Raw genomic sequence first — 13,453 nt, 5'->3', positions numbered from 1 at the left:
TCGTAATCGCGAATCTCGTTTTGGAACCGAGCCGAAGAACGGGGCTGTAACTTTTGTTTTCAAAAGTGGAAAGTGTTTATAAAAAAAAAAAAAAAAAAAAAATAAAGTCTGGAGTAGAAACTTACAAAACAATACTGATACAATCAGGTGCAATCGCGTCTCTCTCCGCCTGACATATCTTCTTCTTCTTCTTCTTCTTCGTCTTATCACGTTATGGCGATGTCATCTGCATACTAAAACATTTAGTGGTTTTTTTTTGTGTTGTTTTTTTACATTCACTGTCAAGTAAACTGTCTCTGTGTCGGGATTCGAGATGTGTTTCATCAGCGGCGGCAGCAGGAGGAGCGGCGGCTGTCGACGCCAGCCGGTTGCAGATGTTTAAACAAACTTCTGTCCTGTACCGCGGGTCCTTCACATGACACTGACTCATTCTGATCAGGCAGAGTATTTGTTTTCCCTACATGCGTCCTAATTGCCTTGATTAACGTCTGAAAACTTGAAAGCCGTACTTCCCTGTTTCTCTTTGCGGTTAATTTGTTTTCTGGAGAAAAAAAAAACAACACAAAAATAAAACCCAGCAGGGGCAGCTCGAATCTTTTTTTTTTTTGTGCTGAGTCGTCATTAACAAACCCACACTGGATGTTATTTGCGGAGAGAAAAACCCGTACAAACATAATTCACGACAGCGGAGAAGCTGTTTGCTCTATTTACTTGTGTGTCTCCCCCCCCCCACCACCACCACCACCACCACGCCCCATCCATTTTTAATGATGTTGACTTTTTCCGGCTAAAAGGGAAAACAAATCGGAGGGGGGGGGGACACAAGTGGAGTGGGAGGACTTGCAGTGCCGCGTTCGCCCTGCAGGTGACAGCACTAGTGCGCATGTGTGTGTGTGTGTGTGTGTGTGAGCATTAACACAACAGAAAGAAGGAAGAGGGGGGAGGACAATGCTGTAAATTAGTACTTCATTTCCGAGCCTTCTGTAAATACAGCTTTGATGAGCTGTTCCCAGAAAAAAAAAAAAAAAAAAAAAGGCACTCGGCTTCTGCTCTGCCACCGTTTTCAGCAAAAGCTCACGGCTGTCTGCGCTTTTTTACTCCTCCCCTCCCCTCCCCACCCCGCCGCCTCTTTCTGCTCGAACCTGCAACTCCCACTAGTTTTGTCTGGATTGCAAGAAAATAAGCGATCAGCAGATTTTACCTGTGGAGACAGAAAAAAAAAAAAAAAAAATCCATCTCAAATCAAAATAGAGAACATTTCTTTCACAGTTGTGCACAATCCCAATAAGGTCTTGTGAGATTCGAAATGCTGAGGGGAGCAAACCCCCCCCCTCCTCCCTCAACCCCCCAACCCCCACCACCACCACCCTGCTGCTGCTGCTGCTACTCCAGCTGTGTTTCTCCCACTTTGCCAACTAAAAGGAAAGCAGAGAAATTGCTGACTTCTTCCCCCCCATGGGTTTAAAACTGCGACATCAAAATTAGGTCCTTTCTTGTACACTGTGTGCACATATGGAGCAGGCTTTTTTTTTTTAAAAAATGTTTTTATGGCAGGTTCATTGGCTCAATAAAAGTAAAAAAGAAAATCACAATCTAACGTTTCCATGGAGTTAACTTGGACGCCATGGCAACTGCCAAGTTTTAGTTGTCTAGTTTTTTCCAGGGGGGGGGGTGGGGTGCGATGGCGTTCAAGGGCATATGATCTGATATAATTGGTAGAAAAACCGTCAGCACAAGAAACAAGCCTCCTTGTTAACTTTCGCTCTGGGAGGCTGTGAGGTTTTTATGGACCTTAATCCAACCACAGCCGAGGTTTCTGCTGAGCGCGCACGTTGCGCTCCAGCTTTTTCGCGTTCACAGGTTCCCATCGTTGGACTCTGGAGAAGCTGGGCTTGTTATTTTTGCCTCTCTCCAACGGCAGCGGCAGCGGGACGGTAACTCGGCAGACAAAAAGCATTACTTCGTTAAATCTTGGGCGAAAAGGCCTCTCGTGCATCACCCGGTCCGGAGAGCGTGTCGCAGAAAGCCGACTCGAAAGTGCTCAGGACGAAGAGAGGCAAAAAAAAAAAAATCTTAAGCATTTAAAAAAAAAAAAAAAAAGCGCCCTTCGGCTGTGCGAAAATGCAAATCGTCACCCGAGCACACGACCGTGTGCTCGATTTAACCTCACGTAAAGTCCTCTGTGAATTCTCTCCCTGCTGAGGGAGTCTAACTTTGGAAACGCCTTTCAGTGAGGGCGTCCTTCGTACTCGCGGCCGGAGGCGCAGTCATTCATTCATTCAACCTTCATTTATACTCGAGAAATCATCGAGGGTGACTCCTCGTTTACAACGACGGCGAGTCATTTACAGAGCGAAGAAGAAGATGAGATCGTAACCACAGCTCAGCTTCTAGTTAAACCGTTTCATCTGTCAGATGAAAGAACATTTAACCTGCAAGATGAATTCAAATCAACAACAACAAAAAAAACATAAAATAAAAAGGTTATATAAGAAGCTTCCTCCGTGTTTTGGGAGTAAAGTGATGAGGTGAGGGCGGTGAAGTGAACAGGGAGAGACCTCGGGGTTAATTGTGTTGTCTTGTAGAGAAGAGCAGCAGCTGGCGGACAAACCTGTTTGTACTTTGGTTGTTTTTTTTTTAAGTAAGGAGGAGGTCGGGGGGAGGGGGGGACGCTCTTCGTCTTCTGTTTGGGCGAAGAAGCTGTTGGCGAGCTAGTTGTGAAGAGGAGCGGCAACCGTCGCATCACAGCAATTTCATACAGCAAAAGATTCTCATATTCACTGTGTGTTGCACAAAAAAACAACAAAAAAAAGGCCACGTACCCCGCGGTGCACGCCGAGCAGCCTTATCGCCAGTCGTGCTTACAATGATGTGACTGTTGTCAGTTACGCTGCTCTGCGTTTATTTGCGACGCTTTGTAATCTTCTGGTGGGGAGGAGGGAGGGAGGGAGGGAGGGAGGAGGAGGGGGGAGATAAGTCGTAGCGGCGTTTAGGTGGAGCGTTTGTGACAGAGCGTGCAGCGACCGCCGAGATCTTCAACTGTGCCCGCACACACGCACACGCACACACACACACACACACACACACACACACACACACACACACACACACACACACACACACACACACACACACACCTCCGACACTCAGGGGCATGCACATGCTTGCATACATATTCAGACACTTCTGTAATTTCCACATCACTGTTGTCAGGGAGGGTGGGGGGTGGGGTCCTCTAAAATATTTGAAGGAGGCAAGAAGACTGTTGTTTTCAGATTTTGGGGGTCAGTGAACCTCTTCATTCATCCACTGAATGCCAGTCAGACATTTTTTTTAAGCATCGGCAGCCAAACCTTGAATTCAATGCCGTGAATGATGCTTGTTATTCTCCTCGATACCAATTCTAATAAAAAAAAAAGTATTTTAACAACAGCAACAACAACAACAACAAAAAAATCGATCACTGTACAAATCTTTTAGTTTGCATGCACTTTAGAGTGGAGGGAGGGGGGGGTCAACACCTAAAGAATTGTGTATTATTAGACATTCATAGTGCTCAAATTTCATCACACCAGAAAAGGTTTTAGGTGAGACTGACGACAAGATAACAAAATATTCATCACATTTATATTTAACAGTATAATATATACAAATATATAAACAAATATATAAATATAATTTCTGCCCAATCATTTTGATTTTAATTTGGTTGCGTAAGTCTCAAAAGTTACGAATAAATAACTAAGGCATGCTGAGAAATGCTAATACGGCAACAAAGCTGCAGCAGTAAAACACCGGGAGTCGTGTTTGAATCGTGCTTCCTCAACACTCGCCAAAAATATTATTCCACCAAAGAGTCTAACTGAGAAAATAAACTCCCCAAATCCAACTCATTGTTTAGCTAAGAATATTTCCCCTCCAGAAATCTGCTGCTTCGGTTGGTGCCTCTAAAGTGTTGAAAGTGTGGTACTCATAACTAACAGTCAAACACTGGATTATCATGTAAAGCAACTGTAGGGTGTAGTAGTGTATTCAAATTAAAGGACTCAGCACAATTGAAAGGATAATTATTTCAACCCTGGACCCTATTTTCCCGTCATGTTAGGTCTAATTGACCAATGGGAACAACAATTTAAAAAACAACAACAATTGGTCCAGTATTGAGTCCGGCAGCCGTAAAAAAAACAAACAATCTGCAATGTAATATTGCGCTTCTAATGATATTGCTTGTTTTCTTTTTTTTTTTGGTCTCAATATAATAGTCTGACCAGTACACCTGACCCCAGAAAAAAACAACGAAATGTTCCCGCGGCCGTCTGCCTCCGCTTTAATTCACCGAACCGCATTTAGTTTCGAGGAGGTTTGTTCATTTTGAGGAGATAAAGTGCACAATAATGGACCACCGCGCCTCCTCGTTTCCTTCTCTCCCTCCGGCTTCAATTGCAGCGAGAAGCAAGAGTGGAATTGTAAAACACATTTATCCCCCCCCCTCGACGTCCATCTCCCTTCCTGAATAATTAATGCTCAGGGCTTTATGTGTCTCTTGTGCCGGTTCGTCCTTGGGGCCCGGTGACTCGGGGCATCGAGAGACCCGGAGACACGTCCGGGGGTCTCCGGAGCAGCTTTACATTCAGAGGACGTCCACAGACGGGACCCAAACATTTCTCCAGCGACGGAAATAAATGGTCGCATCAAAAAAAAAGCCGCCGCCGCGGAAGACTGTAACTGTTAATGGGGTTGAAGCGATGCGGAAAGGTGACGTAATGAGTGACAATGAATGTGACAGGAAATAAATAATCCCAGAAGTCTGTTAATAACTAGTACTTGCACACACTGAACTGTTGTAAAGTGCTGGATGCGATTAGATTGATACCAAACTCACACACAAAGGACAATTAAGTAGTTAACGCTTTTAATTTTTTATCATCGAAGGCTTTTATTATGAAAGGGCGAATACAGATTTATCATTTAACCTCTTTTTTATTTTTTATTTTTTTTTTTTTATTTTTATGAAGTTTGTCCTCTCAGCTGTTGTCCAGTGCATTCAATGTGGAACAATAATTAGCATTAAGAATGAAAGTTTGTCAGTTTATTCCAACGTTTTGTGTCGTTACGTTGTGAAACCGAGGACACTGTATCCCGCCCGCCGACAGCAGAAACCTGACTGCTCCCCAAACCTGTCAATCACACAGACACAAAAACACAATTTTTTTTGAGGGTTTATTTTTGAATTAATGACGGGATTATTTTCAAATGGACTTCCAGAAAAACTACAAAAAAGTAGAGAAATTTCACAAGAGTAGTTGAATGGGAGTCTATGGAGCCGGAGGCTTTTTTGGAGCCGACCCCCTGGTGACCCTCGGTGGTATTGCAGTTTAAAGCACTTCTCGCGTTCAGCCTCAGTTTTCAGTCCCGGGAAGATGCACCTGCTTTTATACAGATACGCCAAAAGTCACCTTGTGCAGCGCAAATCGGCATTATTTGAAGCCCTGGAAGCGAAAAAGCGACGGATCCCGTCGGTTCGGGTCGATGGCGTTATCACTCACTGAGCGCTGACGGTCATAACGATGTCATCAACCCGTCCCGGTGTTTCCTCGTCTTTCGGCGATTTTTCACACGACAATTCTCACCGGAGCCACAATCCATAAAACAAACTGCATGAGATGGAGCTCGTCAAAGACGTGGATTTCAAAGATGTCAAGTGCCCCCCCCCCCCCCCCTCCGAAGGTCAAGTGTCTGCAGGAGCACGAGGAAGTCTGAGTGCCCCATACAACACGGCCGGGCCGAGATAATCCCGCCGACGAGGAAACGCCGCTCTTCTTGCTTCTCATTTCTCACATTTTTTTTTGTTTTTGTTTTTTTTTTCTCCCTCAACACAGCAGCGAGTGGAATACAATGAACCTTAATCCTCTGCTCAGTCGCCTGCAGCCGCAGCTCTCAATTTGTCCTGCTTCACATTTTTGTCATTTTTGATCCTTGGACAGAAAAAAAAAAAAATTAAAAAAATCTGTAGATTACCGGTTAGTGTGAATGTGGAGGATTTTAGTAGAATTAAAACATCACAGATTCCCTCCGTCCCTCTCGCTCGGCATCAGCGCCGCCATTTTTAAACCCTTAAAAGAGTTTATATTATTTACAGAGCGCTCTCAGCTGAGAGGTCGGCTAATCGTCTGCAGGCATGGATTCGGTTTGAGCTGGATTTGTAAGCGGTATGAAACAGACCCGAAAAAAAAAAAAAAAACATGCCGGCTAAGTACATTAGGAGAATAATTAGAAAAATCAACTGGACGTTTTTTTGTTAATGCGTGAAACATCTGCTGGTTAAAGCTTCTGAAATGGGAGCATTTGTCGCCCCCAACTAGTTTTTTTTCAAAACCACATGAAAGAAGACAGCTTTTTGTTTTGCTCAAATGCTTCAACACGTTATATTTTACTTCAACCCGGCTAATTGCTAATGATGACTCCTGTCTGTCGGGGAAATATCTGGGTTTGTGACTGTTGATCAGTGAAAACCGGCTTTATAAAGCTGTCAGCTTGAGTATTTTTTCCCTTTCGGCCGCTTCACAAACAAGAAGGTTCTGGGTTCGAACCTCCGCTGGGGAGTTTTCATGTCCTCCTCTGTGCCTGCTTGGGTTTTTCCTCCAACTTCATCCCACCATAAAAAGACATGCATGTTAAATTAAAATGGCCGTAGGTGGTGCGTCTCTTTCTGTGTTTGTCCCTGTGATGGACTGGGCGACCTGTCCGAGGTGTCAAATTAACGTTTGTGTTTTTATGAACCGGAATCACACTCTTCCTCCAAACCAAACTTTTGCCAAAACCCCATTAAGCAGATGTAAATCAACATAATGGATCGAATGACAACGGGAGAGGAGTCGCTCGTAGTCGCTTGTAATCCACAACTAGAGAACTAGATCCGGATGTTGAAGTTTTCAGCTTCGCTGCTTTTTCTGCCTGCCCTGAGACTTTACTGTTTTTTGGTTCGCTGTGACTACACTCAGCATCGCAGCAGGGCCACAAGCTCTAATAAATCCACTTGATGTTACCTGCTCGGCTCCAAAACAGCAGACAGACACGGACGGAGGCTCGACAGTGAGAATAATGGGAGCGTTTAGTGGCTAAAAGAGTCGAACGCTGTGCGAAAAGAAGAGCTTGAATTTGTTCGGCGGGACAGACGAGCCCCCAGATAAGGGATGAAAGATGCTGCGTGAACTGACGCTCGTGTTAATAGACAGCTGGTCTGCATCAACTGTGACAACTTAAAAAGGTGTAAATATGCCAGTTTTGAGTCACCGGATGGATGTCGGTAGAAACCCGCCGTTGGCCAACTATTTGAAGCGAGTGTTATTTGTTTTTGTGATCCCGAGGGCTGCTCGGTTATGTTTGGCGTTTTGCGAGGGCTCGAGGCTCGAGGCCGCGCAACGACGGTGAAAAGCGACGTAGTTAAAGTCGAAGACGAACCTTGGTTCGCGCTCGGGAAAACCTCGTGCTGGTAATGGTCAGGGAGAAAAAAAAACGTCCCAGGCTCGAACTAGGTCTTCCCAGCGGTCCGAGATCCTTATAAGGACCCACTTTGTTTTATTTGTCAAAGGCACGCTTCCCCCTGGTGGAAAGGTGTGTGTATTACACTATTAGCGCCACCTAATATGACTGCGATTGGTTTAAATAAGTAAAAAAAACGATCCCCTATAGAAGAAGGATTTATGGGTCCAGCCAGACCTGCTTTTGTGCCCCGACACTGCTCGGTGGAAATCAGTCTGACTATTTGCTTTTTTTTTTGTTTGTTCTCAGCTTGTTTTGGCCGCCTGCAAGTGAAAACTTAGTTACCATGCAATGACGACAGAGTTTTTACAGACCAAACAATTATTCAGTTAGTCTAGAAAACGAATTGGCGGGATAATTGATTATCAGACTAATCGTTACCTGCGGCCCTGTTTTAACTGCGTTTATAGATGAGGGATAATTGTTTTTAGTATTTCACTGCACGGCTTTATTTTCCTCCAGACTCGTGTGAGTGTTATCTTAGAAAGGAAGATTTTTTAAATTGAATTAAATTGAATAAGATCAGACGAAGTCAGTTTGTTTACGTAGAGATCTTTATAACCCTCCAGTTTGTATCCGGATAACTGCACAACAAAGACACAAGCCCAATACCGATTCATCAAGTTTTTCATTTTCGGTAAACGTTTGCAGTGTGCAGTCTCGTCGGATAACGTCACCGTGAAACTTTTCTCAGCATCACAGTGGCTTTTAAACGCATCCTTAACTTTCGCTGTCTTTGCTGCCACAATGACCCAGTTTCCTGCAGACAAGTCATTTTGAGTCTTATTATAGTGAATCTCACGTAAACATTGTTTGTTTGTAAAAAAATAATAATAATAATAATAATAATGGTCGCAGACATCTCTTGCACACAAGAATTGAATTTGTTTTTGTTCTTTTTTCTTTGGTTGGAGCCTCACTGGAAAATGTGATGTTTGAGGAAGGAGAATAGTTTGAATAAGTCTTTTTTTTTTTTCTTAAAAAGCCCTCCACAAATTCTGCTGGTCTTGTTAATAACTCCCGCCGACAGCTGGGAGCATTGATTATCGCTCCCAGACGTCATCTGTGAAAGAATCTGTGCACCCGGCTTCACTGAACTTAATTGAACTGCATGTGCCTGAGGGTTTTTTTTTTTTTTTTTTTTTTTTTTTTAGCACTTATGCAGGACGGTAAGACAGCAAGGAGGCGGCAACCACATCTGATTCTCATGGTGCTGCTGGGACGACCAGCTTTCTCCCAATTTGCTGGTGATTGGCAGAAACAAAATCTCATTCCACGTTTCCTAGATGTAAACCAGCTGCTGGAGTTCCAATCAAAATCTGCTTGGATGCGGTGGATTTCTGCCTTTTATGATCGTTGGATGTTGTGCAAAGAGTGCGACCTTTGTCCTCGACTGTCGGCATCGAACACCCCCCCCCCCCCCGATCTCTACGTTGATGTTTCAACAGACCTGTGCACGCCCACACATTTCACCTCGCGCACCTCCACCGCCGAGCGCTTACCGCTATTCTGGAAAAAAAAAAAACATGTTTTTATGATCAGAAAACGTGTCTTTGCCACTTTATCTGACTCTGGGCTTATCTCAGAAGAACAAAACGACTCGTCTCATCTCGGCTCAAGCTTCTGGTTAAAACAAAAATATCAAGAAGGTCATGTTGTGTCATTAGTGAGCGCTATCACATGCTGACGCTCACTTTCAGTCCTTATCTGTATAACTGAAATTACTCTTAACATGTTTACGTATTCATTACATCAGTGCTGCCACTAAATAGTCAACTATTAATAACTAGCAGTCGATATTCTGGTCTGATTTTCAGCAGTTTTGAGGTTAAGGTTTGTCCATTAATAGCTTAACTCAGCGTTTTTTGTTTTTTTACAGTCACGTAACGAGTGTCGTTGTCATAAAACTCGAGTAACGTTCACCTGTGAGAAACAGGCAAATTAGCACCGTCGTAAGTGACGGGGGGGAAAAAAGAACCATTAGCGACTGAAATGAAACGGGTGCAGGGGAACTGATGAAATAGAAAGTGGTTACTGGACGTAACTGCAGTTCTATGAAGACGTTTTCATTCTTACTGCTTTTGTTGTTCGCTTTGTTCATGTACTCATTCAAAGTTGTATTTTAAAAGGCTCATTGTTGCTGTTTTGTGTTTCTCTGTAGTGTAGCACAGTCTTAACACTGATAGTTATTTAAATCAAAACAAAATTCTCAGCCCTGGAAGTCAAACCGTTTACCGATGACCCAAAAATATATATTTAGTTTAATTAATATCATAAATATATATGTGAATACGTGTTGTATACATCCCCTGTAGTCCTGTAGACGTGTTTTACTTCCTGCTAGTAGCATCGCTTTATAAAGTTCAGATCAAAATATCTTTAAATATGAGTTGAACATAGTTCAGTTTGACTTCGCACCATATTGTGGAAGTCTGGTGTTTGTTTGTTCCGACGTTAAACGGCGTGTTTGTTGTTTACCGAAGCTTACGGGCTTCTTTTCTTCGCCGGCGGAGGATCTCGAGGCAGATAACAAGTTGAGGGTTGTTGTTTTTTTTCCCCCCCCAGTTTGTTTGCTCGTTCGTTCGTACAGTCTGGATTCAGGTGAGTCGCGCGTTATTAAAATGCCGCCGCGTCCTTTGACCCCCGACTCTCTCTCTCTCTCTCTCTCTCTCTCTCTCTCTCTCTCTCTCTCTCTCTCTCTCTCTCCTCCCTCCTCCGCTATACGAAACAGCAGGTCTCGTCCATCTGCAGAGCTTTATCTCCCCGTTTGACCGCTCGACAGCCGAGTGTTTACCGAAGCAATAGCGGTTAAGTGCTTCGCTCAAGGACAGCTGCACCGTCCTCTTGAGGGAAACACATTAATGCAACAATGATCTAACTGCCAAAATAACTAGCCCGCTCCGCGCTACGTAGCTCGATTAATGCACTGTGTCTCTGCCCGTTGCACGCTGATTAAAACCATAATGGGCTTTTTGTTACAGGTCCAAACTTTCATCTGCCGCTGCCTTTCCTCCTCAGCTGTTTTATCGACGTAGAGTTTCATTTCTGAGACGTTGTGTAACAAAAAAAACACATCTTTTTTTGATAAAAAAAAAATAACCTATATCATAACTTTTGAAGATTTTTTGGGAGATGTCGTCCGTGGAAATCACTGGCAGTCAGCTGATGTTACTTTTCTTACTCCTTACAATTAAACACCTGGATCAACAAACCACAATATTTTCAGAGCATCTGTCAATTATCATAATTATATGTTAAATGGACCTATTTTTAAGCTGTACTGTTGTATGTCGGTGTATGAATCATCTTTAAATTATCATTTTTATTTGTTATGTATGTATGCATATCATGCTGAGAGACGACAGATGCAAATTAGCATTGTGCAATATGGTGCAATACATATCTACATTTGTATAGTAAAAGTTTTTTTTTTTTTTTTTTTTACTGTTCTTTTTTATGGGGACATCAAGGTCCTTGTCTTGGTAAGATCAGTTTGATATTTTATTCCAACAAAGTGCAATCAAATTACAGGATGAATTTCACATGTGGTGCCAAACTGCATTATTTAAAGATAACATTCACAGAAAATACAATTTAACTGTAAAAAAAAAAAAAAAAAAAAAAAATGATTTTCTTAAATTCGTAGAAAAATGCACAGAGTTTGGTTGCTTGCGAGTCAAAAAGAAATTCCTTGGCGTCCTCCTCGGGGAATAACGTCTCGTCTATGGCCTCCTTTCAGCCCCAGTTTCTGAATTTTCTCTTTTAGTTTTCCACCCTGGAAGATTTTCCGAGCTGTGCTGGATCTTTTTTTGTTTGTTGTTTTTTGTTTGTTTGTTGTTGTAGTAAACTGTGACAGACAACAGCCTGCACATGGAGAAATAACCTCCATTTAAAAGTAATAAATAAATAAATCTTGTTTTTCAGGTGAAAGTTGTCATGTGGGGGGGGGGGGGGGGGGGGGGGGGGGGGGGGGGGGGGGGGGGGGGGGGGGGGGGGGGGGGGGGGGGGGGGGGGGGGGGGGGGGGGGGGGGGGGGGGGGGGGGGGGGGGGGGGGGGGGGGGGGGGGGGGGGGGGGGGGGGGGGGGGGGGGGGGGGGTATCAGGGGAAAACGAGTCCAACATTAATTGGATTAATATAGACATACGAGCTGTGAGTGAGAGGGTTTATTTTCAAGCTGTGTTTGTCAATCCACCACCGCTGCTGTTTTATCTTCCCCGCCAGGTGGTTAATGGAAATTAATTGCGGTTGCATTGCATCCCGAGAGTAAAACAGCCTCTTCAATGGCTAAAATGAAATTTGGCAGCGTTGTGAGGGCAGCGATGACCTGGCCGCGCAGCAGCTGCTTTCAGACCGGCGACCTGGCGGCTTCGGTGGCTGTATCGCCGATATAAAGACTTCCAGTATGAGGTTCATCTTCCTTTTGTGCGCCCGCCAGACAGCCGGTATAATTAGATATTGATAGAAGGGCAGTAATTAATGAATACTCTGCCAGCGACATTATCTGCCCTGCAATTTCATCCCCACGTCCCGCGATGATTGGGCCGCGGGGTCACCGAGACTCGGCCAGTCGTTTGTCAAGTTCCCTGACCTGAATCTGCTGTAATGGGATGGAGTCGAGTCGCGGTGATGGAAAGCTACGAAGATTCGCCCACACCTTCGGCGGTCGATAGTTTTCAAGACGGCAGCCGCGGCTGCGGGCCTTCGCGGGATGGATTAACTTAACGATCGCGGGCGAAAGAAAGATGTTTCACTGTTTTCACTTCAAATTCATTTTTTGAAGTCCACCTGAAAGTTATTTTTGTCTGCCGCAAGAAGGCTCTCGTTATCGCTGTAGTTTATACTGAAGACGAGGCTCTTAAAAACATCATGAAAAGTGCAGAAACACTACATTTAAGCTCATGATTATGCATCGTGGTCCATCTAATAATCGCAGTCCAAATAATAATTAAAAAAAAAAAACTAATAATAGCAGTTTGTTTGGTACCGATTGTGTTTTTAGGATCTTGTTCACATAAACTTTTGTGTTATTTTTATCAGAGGTTTTTATTGTCACATGCATAGTAAAAACAAAAGCGGCTACACTTGTACAATGAGATTGTAATTCTACCTTTCACCTGCAATAATAATTTAAAATGTATCTACAAAAATGAAATCTACATACTTTAAACAAATATAAAAGAATAAAAGAGTAAGAACAGAAATGGTTGAATATAAATGTACAGTATTGTGCAGAAAGCAGCGATCCTGGAGTGACTGAACTGTAGGTCATGAAGAGCATTGTGTATTATTGCAAGTGAATGACATTTAAATAAGAGTTTAATCGACAATATAAAAGTGACTGACAGCAGCAGTAGAATATGTGCACGTACAGTTAATTGCCGATTCAATGAATAGTGTGTGTGTGTGTGTGTGTGTGTGTGTGTGTGTGTGTGTGTGTGTGTGTGTGTGTGTGTGTGTGTGTGTGTGTGTGTGTGTGTGTGTGTGTGTGAAGGTATTTGCCAGTCTTCATGTTCTGGACTTTACACTGCTGCAAAATGGATTTTCTATTTTTGTTTATTTTTGGGGCTTTTAAAATAGCTCAAATCAAGATCAAATAAACGACCAAATTCAGTGATTTTCTTTAAACGGAAAGTTTGTGAATGACACATAAAACACAATTTGCATTCCCCGGTGTGGTTTTTATATGGATTTATATAATAGCTGTATATCATACCACAGATGACGTGAAAACAATCTCACACAGCGTAAGGAAACTCACACGTCCGGATATTTCCCGTGTGAATTCTTTTTGTTTCTTAAGCGACTCATAAAGACCCGCCGGTTCACATCCGAGTTCATTAACTTCTCCAGCTTTGTTTGTTTTACTTTAATGCGCGTCAGACACCAAAAAAACCTCACCAGACCACCACTT

This window comes from Brachyistius frenatus, unplaced genomic scaffold (assembly GCF_029030835.1).
Source record: "Brachyistius frenatus isolate BFR_SWC_R1_liver_20210118 unplaced genomic scaffold, ASM2903083v1 Contig_239, whole genome shotgun sequence".
In the NCBI taxonomy this organism is placed as follows: Eukaryota; Metazoa; Chordata; class Actinopteri; family Embiotocidae; genus Brachyistius; species Brachyistius frenatus.
Note: the sequence above shows the minus strand (reverse complement) of the source record.